The sequence below is a fragment of the Corythoichthys intestinalis genome, chromosome 5 (assembly GCF_030265065.1).
Source record: "Corythoichthys intestinalis isolate RoL2023-P3 chromosome 5, ASM3026506v1, whole genome shotgun sequence".
NCBI lineage: Eukaryota > Metazoa > Chordata > Actinopteri > Syngnathiformes > Syngnathidae > Corythoichthys > Corythoichthys intestinalis.
Genome location: NC_080399.1, coordinates 36129126 through 36139716, shown reverse-complemented (window position 1 = coordinate 36139716; position 10591 = coordinate 36129126). Strand labels below are relative to the sequence as shown.

General features: G+C 38.0%; 1 protein-coding gene across 4 annotated transcripts in view; it reads right to left on the bottom strand.

Annotated features, from left to right (window-relative positions):
* Positions 1 to 10591, bottom strand: part of reln (reelin) — a 241463-nt gene that overhangs the window by 3151 nt on the left and 227721 nt on the right. The gene's annotated exons all lie outside the window — the stretch shown is intronic.

Here is a 10591-nt window from a genome sequence, read left to right as displayed (position 1 = left end):
AGATTTTGTTTTTTTCGAGGTTGTAGGCTCATCTTCTGGCTCGTCAGGTTCCCTTTTCCCCATAAAGAATATGTCCAAAGACGTCTGTTTTTCAGTCATTCTAGTGTGGGGGCTAATTTTTTCCAGGAACAAATATAATGGCCGACGACCGACGTCATATGTTATTATCGAGGCCAAGCGCACATAGATATACAAAACAAGATGTAGTGCTAACAGTCCCATCAATGCATTTCTATGACGACCTCTTATCCTGTAGTTGTATATCTAGAGTAGACAGGGATATTGGTGTGTTAAGTGGCACCGGCCTAAAGTCAATCGGCCAGAATGCAGTCGTTAATAAATTATTTATTATTTCTGCGTGGCCCAGGACCAAATGCGCCACAGACCAGTACCGGTCCGCGGCCCGGTCGTTGGGGACCCCTGGTGTAGTTGACTTGCAGTTAATTATTTTTGTTAACCACTACTAGAGGGGCATTCACAAATGCTCTTTACCAAACAGATGAGTCACTTAAAGGGAAACACAAAACCTGGTATAAAAGTTTTCATGGGAAAGACGGTTGCTCAAAGTTAGTATATCCATATAATGTTTAACCCTTTCAGGGACAGTGGTCACTACAGTGGACAGTTATTCAAAAGTTGACCTTTTAACCCTTTATAGGGCAAGTGGCTGTTTTTGGTCATTTGAAAAACAAATATTAGCAATTTTCAGTATTATATGATTGTATTATATATATATATATACTGGACTGTCTCAGAAAATTAGAATACACAATATTCTAATTTTTTGAGACAATATTCTAATTTCCTGAGACAGTCAGGAAATTAGAATATTGTGTATTCTAATTTCCTGAGACAGTCCTGTATATATACACAGGACTGTCTCAAAAAATTAGAATATTGTGTATTCTAATTTTCTGAGACAGTCCAGTATATATATATATATATATATATATATATATATATATATATATATATATATATATATACACCGTATTGGCCCGAATATAAGACAGAGTTTTTTTGCATTGAAATAAGACTGAAAAAGTGGGGGTCCTCTAATATTCGCGGTCTAGACGTTATACCCATTCACGACGCTAGATGGCGCCAGATATCATTGAAGCGATGTTCTGTCATGGCAGATCTCAGCTACTCTCAAGTTTAACCGGTTTGCATTATTTTATTGCAATGTTTTTCCTTATTCAGATTTGTTTCAAGACTACAGTTACAGTTAGACTTCACTTTGATGGTTAATGCAGTTATTGCAATTTTGTTGTTTTATCACAATAGATTGGTTTATTTACATTTCAAAAACCAGAAGCCATTCATTTACGAATGTGATTGGACTTTAGTTTACAAATTTAAATGTTCAGATATTAAGGTTTGAATGAGGCAAAATAACATGCTTTTTCTCTCAAATATATTGTTATAATCATTTGTTTCAGATGTACTGTAATTATTTTATGTACAAAAATTAATTTTGGTGTTCAAAAAGTCTTTTTTCAAACTTGAGTCTTGAAAAAGAGGGGGTCGTCTTATAATCAGGGCCGTCTTATATTCGGGCCAATACGGTGTATATACAGTGCCTTGCAAAAGTATTCGGCCCCCTTGAACCTTGCAACCTTTCGCCACATTTCAGGCTTCAAACATAAAGATATAACATTTTAATTTTTTGTCAAGAATCAACAACAAGTGGGACACAATCGTGAAGTGGAACAAAATTTATTGGATAATTTAAACTTTTTTAACAAATAAAAAACTGAAAAGTGGGGCGTGCAATATTATTCGGCCCCCTTGCGTTAATACTTTGTAGCGCCACCTTTTGCTCCAATTACAGCTGCAAGTCGCTTGGGGTATGTTTCTATCAGTTTTGCACATCGAGAGACTGACATTCTTGCCCATTCTTCCTTGCAAAACAGCTCGAGCTCAGTGAGGGTGGATGGAGAGTGTTTGTGAACAGCAGTCTTCAGCTCTTTCCACAGATTCTCGATTGGATTCAGGTCTGGACTTTGACCTGGCCATTCTAACACCTGGATACGTTTATTTTTGAACCATTCCATTGTAGATTTGGCTTTATGTTTTGGATCATTGTCCTGTTGGAAGATAAATCTCCATCCCAGTCTCAGGTCTTGTGCAGATACCAACAGGTTTTCTTCCAGAATGTTCCTGTATTTGGCTGCATCCATCTTCCCGTCAATTTTAACCATCTTCCCTGTCCCTGCTGAAGAAAAAGCAGGCCCAAACCATGATGCTGCCACCACCATGTTTGACAGTGGGGATGGTGTGTTCAGGGTGATGAGCTGTGTTGCTTTTACGCCAAACATATCGTTTTGCATTGTGGCCAAAAAGTTCGATTTTGGTTTCATCTGACCAGAGCACCTTCTTCCGAATGTTTGGTGTGTCTCCCAGGTGGCTTGTGGCAAACTTTAAACGAGACTTTTTATGGATATCTTTGAGAAATGGCTTTCTTCTTGCCACTCTTCCATAAAGGCCAGATTTGTGCAGTGTACGACTGATTGTTGTCCTATGGACAGACTCTCCCACCTCAGCTGTAGATCTCTGCAGTTCATCCAGAGTGATCATGGGCCTCTTGGCTGCATCTCTGATCAGTTTTCGCCTTGTTTGAGAAGAAAGTTTGGAAGGACGGGCGGGTCTTGGTAGATTTGCAGTGGTCTGATGCTCCTTCCATTTCAATATGATGGCTTGCACAGTGGTCCTTGAGATGTTTAAAGCTTGGGAAATCTTTTTGTATCCAAATCCGGCTTTAAACTTCTCCACAACAGTATCTCGGACCTGCCTGGTGTGTTCCTTGGTTTTCATAATGCTCTCTGCACTTTAAACAGAACCCTGAGACTATCACAGAGCATGTGCATTTATACGGAGACTTGATTACACACATTTGGATTCTATGTATCATCATCGGTCATTTAGGACAACATTGGATCATTCAGAGATCCTCACTGAACTTCTGGAGTGAGTTTGCTGCACTGAAAGTAAAGGGGCCGAATAATATTGCACGCCCCACTTTTCAGTTTTTTATTTGTTAAAAAAGTTTAAATTATCCAATAAATGTTGTTCCACTTCACGATTGTGTCCCACTTGTTGTTGATTCTTGACAAAAAAATTAAATTTCATATCTTTATGTTTGAAGCCTGAAATGTGGCGAAAGGTTGCAAGATTCAAGGGGGCCGAATACTTTTGCAAGGCACTGTATATACAGTCCCTGACAAAGTCTTGTCGCTTATCCATTTTGTAGAAACAATTGCTACTAATCTGACTTTAAATTATTCAATTGGTTTCAGAAATGGCTCATATGAAAGCTAAGACCCTCCCAAATGATATTGAATGTACACAAATATATATTTTTTTCACTGAAAAAAGATTCATCATTTATTGAAGACATAAAGGTCAAATTTTGGCAGGACAAAAGTTTTGACGCCTCCAGAAAGTATTGTGAAAATTGAACAAAAAATGCACTTCAGATATAAAAATATGTTACATAACATAAGCGAATTAAGTAGCGGTGCTGTGAGATCCAAATTTAGTATTTTGTATGACTTCCATGGGCTTCGGCAAGGATTCATACAATTTATTGATGAAGTCATCAGGAACATCATAGAAAGCAGTCTTGCATGCCTCCCAGAGTTCATCAACATTCTTGGATTACGTCTTTCATGCTTCCTCTTTCATCCTACCCCAGACATGCTCAATGATGTTCATGTCTGATGACTGGGCTGGCCAGTCCTGGAGGATCTTGATCTTCTTTGCCTTGAGGAACTTTGAGGTAGAGATTGAAGTATGCGATGGAGCACCATCCTGCTGCAGAATTTGTCCCTTTTTATGGTTAGGAATGTAAGAGGCAGCTAAGATTTGTTGATATTTCAGACTATGTTACCTTTCGCCCTGCAGATCTCTCGCACACCCCCATACTGGATGTAACCCCAGACCATGATTTTGCCACCACCAAACCACTGTTTTCTGAGTGAATCTCGGATCCATACGGGCTCCAGTAGGTCTCCTGCAATATTTGCGGCGACTGTGGTGTAATTCAATGGAAGATTCATCTGAAAATTCCATCTTTTGCCACTTTTCCAGCGTCCATCTTTTTGACAGGCTGTGGGCCTTGGCAAATGCCACACGGTTTTTTAATTGTCTGCACCCTTAGGGATAAATAGTCTGAAATATCAACAAATCTTAGCTGCCTCTTACATTCCTAACTATAAAAAGGGACAAATTCTGCAGCAGGATGACGCTCCATTGCATACTACAATCTCTACCTCAAAGCTCCTCAAGGTAAAGAAGATCAAGATCCTCCAGGACTGACCAGCCCAGTCACCAGACATGAACATCATTGAGTATGTCTAGGGTAGGATGAAAGAGGAAGCATGGAGGACGAAATCCAAGAATGTTGATGAACTCTGGGAGGCATGCAAGACTGCTTTCTTTGATGTTCCTGATGACTTCATCAATAAATTGTATGAATCTTTGCCAAAGCCATTGGAAGTCATACAAAATATTAAATTTGGATCTCACAGCACCACTACTTAATTCGCTTACGTTATGTAACATATTTTTGTATTTGAAGTACATTATTTTGTTCAATTTTCACACGACTTTCTGTAGGCGACAAAACTTTTGTCTTGCCAAAATTTGACCTTTATGTCTTCAATAAATGATGAATCTTTTTTCAGTGAAAAAAATATATTTTTTGTACATTCAACATCATTTGGGAGGGTCTGAGCTTTCATATGAGCCATTTCTGAAACCAATTGAATAATTAAAAGTCAGGTTATTAGCAATTGTTTCTACATAATGGATAAGCGACAAGACTTTTGTCAGGGACTGTATATATAAATTTCATTATAACTCCCGATTGTATAATTCATAATTGTTATGTAATTATGGATATACGTATTTATGAATTATTAAAATGTTAATGAAAACAAAATTAAAAAGAATAATAACAGAAATGCACACAAGCAAGGTCGTAGGTTAGCATAGGGACGGTAGGGACATAACACTACCAACTTTTCAGGATGCTGCAATTGTCCCCGCCAACTTTTAAGCAACCTTATTTGCATTATAGGATTTCAGTTATATAGGTCATTTAGATTGTCTCCCCATTTGTTGTAAGGATATAACTGACCCTACCATTATTAAATGAATTATTTTCATTATGTACAGACTTACATTTACCCCTTTTCACTGCTGAGTGTGCCAGTCCATATTTTCCCCTCAAATGCATGTTTGTTTGGCTGATGACTTTGACCCCTGTCCCCCCACACAGACACAAACACGCACACACTCACAGCCCCAGCCCCATGCCGCCTCCTCCACCCCCTTCGAAGAGGAGGAATATTAGAAGGTTTTTTTTCTGACCAGCTTCACCCAATGTATGTATGTAATGTAAAATATGTCAATGTTGTGGAGGGGGGGAATACACCACTGATTTTGCTACTGACAGTCCGACCCGTATCAGCGTTAGCAGAACATTAAACTGTGTGAATTTGCTAACCGGCAAAACTTGAGTAGGAAGCTGCTTAGGAAGAAATATCTTCCTGTATGTATTGTCAACTGTTAATTTTAATTAAACTGTGAAAAATGTAGTGAACCGTGGTCCCTTTCTGCCCAATTTTCATTATTTATGTGGTTTTAAAGCAGCCCAAAGAAGCTTTCATTTTTTTTGTTGAGTTTGGCTGTGCTTGTGGACAAAAGTAGTAGTGTCTTACCTGAGGGAAGGCTGAATTTTTATTTGTTTTTGTTTATCCCTGATTAATGTTTTTTTGTGTTTTTTTCTAATGTATATTTTTTATATATTAAATATATGTTATATTAATTTCTTTACAATGTTGAGTGGTCTTAAGAAAAATGTTTATTTTTTGCATTCTGGATAGTTAAGAGATTATTAACAAGCTTGTATTTATTGTGTATTTTAATATCATTTCAGTATCATTTGAGTATCATTTGAAATATAAATTTGCTAATTAAATCCAGACATTTATTCTGGAAGTTTTCAAACTGTTTCTTTAGTAGTTTTCAAAACAAAATGTTTGAATGGAACAGTGTATAACTTGAACCAATACATATGAAAGTTAGTATTAGTGAATACAGATGTATTTAACATTGATCGTTTAGCCTATCAATTAATTAGGGTTATATTGGTGAGAAATGTTTCCCTGACCCCCATTCACCCGATCTGTTTGGTCGTATTGATGTCCCGTCCCCAGCAAAAAAGTGTACATGCAGTTTATGCCGTTATATCGTCCCTACTAACATTGAGACCAAACCTACGCCCTTGCACACAAGTTATGGCCCCAAGTTACACTCTAAAGTCGTTTTTGTGATTTTCGTAGTATTTAACTGAGTTAATGCCAACAGATGACATTAGATGTCCAATCCATTTAAACTGGGAAGACTGGCTGTGAATGCTCATGTTTCATTGCCATTGACGGCGTTAGATGTCCAATTCATTTTGACTGGGATGGGGTGAATGAACGAACATGTAGCACTGTCAATGGCAGCCATTGAGTTAACCTGAAAGGGTTGAAAAAATATAATAATCAACAATGTGCATGAAAGTGTTAAACACAAACAAAATAGACAGCACTTACGAGTGCAGCCATTTTGTGACATCAGTTATACCCACACATTGATAAAACTCCAGTACCGGTGAATGTGAAAAGTGGTATTACTAACATTATGTGGAAGGGCTGGCAATCTAGAGTATACCTGTATTTGATTGGCTAGAAGTACTGGCATTTAAATGGACATTCCACTCATTTTGATGAATTGTTTCTAAATACATAAAATATCTTTGAAGATAAGTGCTAAAACATGCAGAGGCTGAAAAATATTGAGTTATAGCAAGTAGGAGTTTTGGGCGGGCCTAAAAAGAGGGTTGGGTTATGTCACCCAGAATGCTCGCTTTCTGGCCCACACCTTCCATTATATATGAACTCAGTGGGCTGTCGTCAGTGGCTTTCTGCCCGGCATAATTTTGTATTTTTGATACAAATGGAATTTCAACGGAATTGTGAAAAATCTTTTTGATGTAGAAACTTATTAACAACTAATTAGTCACTTTTTTCATCTTGATTGCTAATTGAAAACAATAAGTACGAATGATGCACACATTCTCATCCACTCGACAAGTCATTGCACACAGACAAACACACACATACTCTGACAGTGTTTTGGCGGTCAGAGTAAAGAGTGGAAGAAAAAAAAATCACAAAAGACGAGTGGAGCAGGGCAGACAAGTGGTAGAAACGAAATGCTGGCGCGTCGCTCTCGCATAGTCTGTTCATTGCCTCTTCATTCCAGCAGGGCGGTGCCAGTCAGCCAGCTGTGCAGCCACTAGAGGCAGTGGGGGACTCTGCAAAGCGGGGGCAGCTGAGAGAGGGGTGGAAGTTTGTATGCTTGATGTTGTGAAGATGGAAGGACGAGCGCATGCTGATGACGGCAACATTACAGCAGTGAACGGGCTGTTCTCATTTCTCGTATTTGCACTTTCGAACTCTATCCCGTCCTCAGGGAGCTTTTACGCCGCCATATTATTATGCTAGAAGTTGGGCATCTTAAAACGTCCATAAAATAGCAAATGTTAGTGGGATTATTATATTTTCGGAGGTTGAAGTGAGGAGGAAGTGATGTGTACACATTTATTTTGGTGACAAATGTGTCATCAAAGACTTATTTGTCTTTAGCACATTTTGTCCCATTTATGGGAGATACAAGTTGAATCCATTTGAACAGGGAGGGCTGGCAGTGAATGGTCATGTTTCAGTGGCAACAAATTAACACTTGCGCACTCCTCATGTAGCCTCATGAACCTGGGAGGACCAACAGTAGGTTTGTGCTCGAGTTCCATGTTCAATTGTTAAAACAGATAGTCATAATGTGTACGTACAATAGTTAATTTAATAAAATAATTATTAATATTCACATTATTTTTCTGAATTCATATCTTTATTAATATGCTACTAATATTACTTGGAGTGTAAATTTTTGGACGATATGACATTTACAGTTGTTACAAAGCCTGCCACGGCATTGGCCTTTGATTAATTTAATACGATCTTATGTACACATTAAACACAATCATAAAAAAATAAAAAAATAAACAAATATATATATATATATATATATATATATATAGTTTTTTTCTTAAATGTTGCTGCTTAAACATTTAATATTTTTGAATGAAAGCAATTTTGTCCTCAACAAAATACCATTTCTGAAAGATGACAGTGTTGATCGAAGTATTGCGTTTTGATCAATTCCAGTTGTGCTTCACCAACTGGTATATAAATCTAGATTGACTTATGGTCACACCACTAATACTTATTTAAGTCATTGAATAAATGAAATAGTGCTGCAACGATTAATCGATTAACTTGAGTATTCGATTAGAAAAAAATATTCAAATTAAATTTTGTTGCTTCAAGTATTCGTTTAATTAAAGTGGTGTTGTAATGGTTTATTTGGAAAGTGTTTGCATTTAGTTTTATTGATGAGGGTGGTTACACTGCCCTCTGGTCTGCCTTTTTTCACATGGCTGAATCCAACTGCTCCGTGTTAAGACCAACGTAAGCTAAGTTTTTGTTTGAGCTAATATTTTTTAATGCATTCTTAATTTAGTTTTTAGGTATATTTCGCCGTTTTTTGTGGGAATATGTGTCTGAACCATTTGTTAAGCGCATTGTAAAAAAAAAAAAAAAAACTTTCGCTAGTGGACTTTTTGTATGTAAGTTAGCCAATTGTTCTTTTGTTTTGTATATACAGCGGGGCAAATAAGTATTTAGTAAATCACTAATTGTGCAAGTTCTCCCACTTGAAAATATTAGAGCCCTGTAATTGTCAACATGGGTAAACCTCAACCATGAGAGACAGAATGTGGAAAAAAAAAAACAGAAAATCACATTGTTTGATTTTTAAAGAATTTATTTGCAAATCACGGTGGAATACTCAATCAATACTTTGTTGGCAATAACGGAGGCCAAACGTTTTCTGTAACTCTTCACAAGCTTTTCACACACTGTTTCTGGTATTTTTGGCCCATTCCTCCATGTAGATCTCCTCTAGAGCAGTGATGTTTTGGGGCTGTCGTTGGGCAACACGGACTTTCAACTCCCTCCTCACCCCGTGGCATCAAAATGATAACAAGAACGGTGAGCAAAAATCCCAGAACCACACGAGGGGACCTAGTGAATGACCTACAGAGAGCTGGGACCACAGTAACAAAGGCTACTATCAGTAACACAATGCGCCACCAGGGACTCAAATCCTGCACTGCCAGACGTGTCCCCCTGCTGAAGAAAGTACACCTCCAGGCCTGTTTGCGGTTCGCTAGAGAGCATTTGGATGATCCAGAAGAGGACTGGGAGAATGTGTTATGGTCAGATGAAACCAAAATAGAACTTTTTGGTAGAAACACAGGTTCTCTTGTTTGGAGGAAAAAGAAAACTGAATTGCACCATACCCACTGTGAAGCATGGGGGTGGAAACATCATGCTTTGGGGCTGTTTTTCTGCAAAGGGAACAGGACGACTGATCCGTGTATAGGAAAGAATTAATGGGGCCATGTATCGAGAGATTCTGAGTGAAAATCTCCTTCCATCAGCAAGGGTATTGGAGATGAGACGTGGCTGGGTCTTTCAGCATGACAATGATCCCAAACACACAGCCAGGGCAACAAAGACGGGGCTTCGAAAGAAGCATTTCAAGGTCTTGGAGTGGCTTAGCCTGTCTCCAGGTCTCAACCTCATAGAAAATCTGTGAAGGGAGTTGAAAGTCCGTGTTGCCCAACGACAGCCCCTAAACATCACAGCTCTAGAGGAGAGCTGCATGGAGGAATGGGCCAAAATACCAGCAACAGTGTGTAAAAATCTTGTGAAGAGTTAAAGAAAACGTTTGGGCTCGATTATTGCCAACAAAGAGTACATAACAAAGTATTGAGATGAACTTTTGGTATTGACCAAATACTTATTTTCCACCATGATTTGCAAATGAATTCTTTAAAAATCAAACAATGTTATTTTCTGTTTTTTTCCCCACATTCTGTCTCATGGTTAAGGTTTACCCATGTTGACAATTACAGGCCTCTCTAATATTTTCAAGTGAGAGAACTTGCACAATTAGTGGTTGACTAAATACTTATTTGCCCCACTGTAGATCCTCATTTAATTTTTTTCAAAATTTCGTTTGAGGCTCAGCTAAGGTATTTAAATTTTTCATGTTCCTTATCCAATTACTTGATTATTCAAACTAACTAGTCCATCGATTAATCGACTACTAAAATATTCGATAGCTGCAGCCCTAAAATGAAACTCATTTTAAAAAGAGCAAACTGAGGATCAAAGATACTGGACTGGGGTTTGCAAATAAGGAAAGGAGATCACCCCAATGCATTGAGCCATGCATGGAACACAATGGAGCAGATGAAGTTCTTTAAATGTTTGATGTTGTATGTATAACTGAAGTAGGTGCGTGGACTAAAAAGAGCATCGCAGGCAATCTGTGACCAAAGCTGAACCTCATACACTACTTGTCAGCTTGTAAATTGAGCAGCCAAGTCAAACAACACAGATAAAAG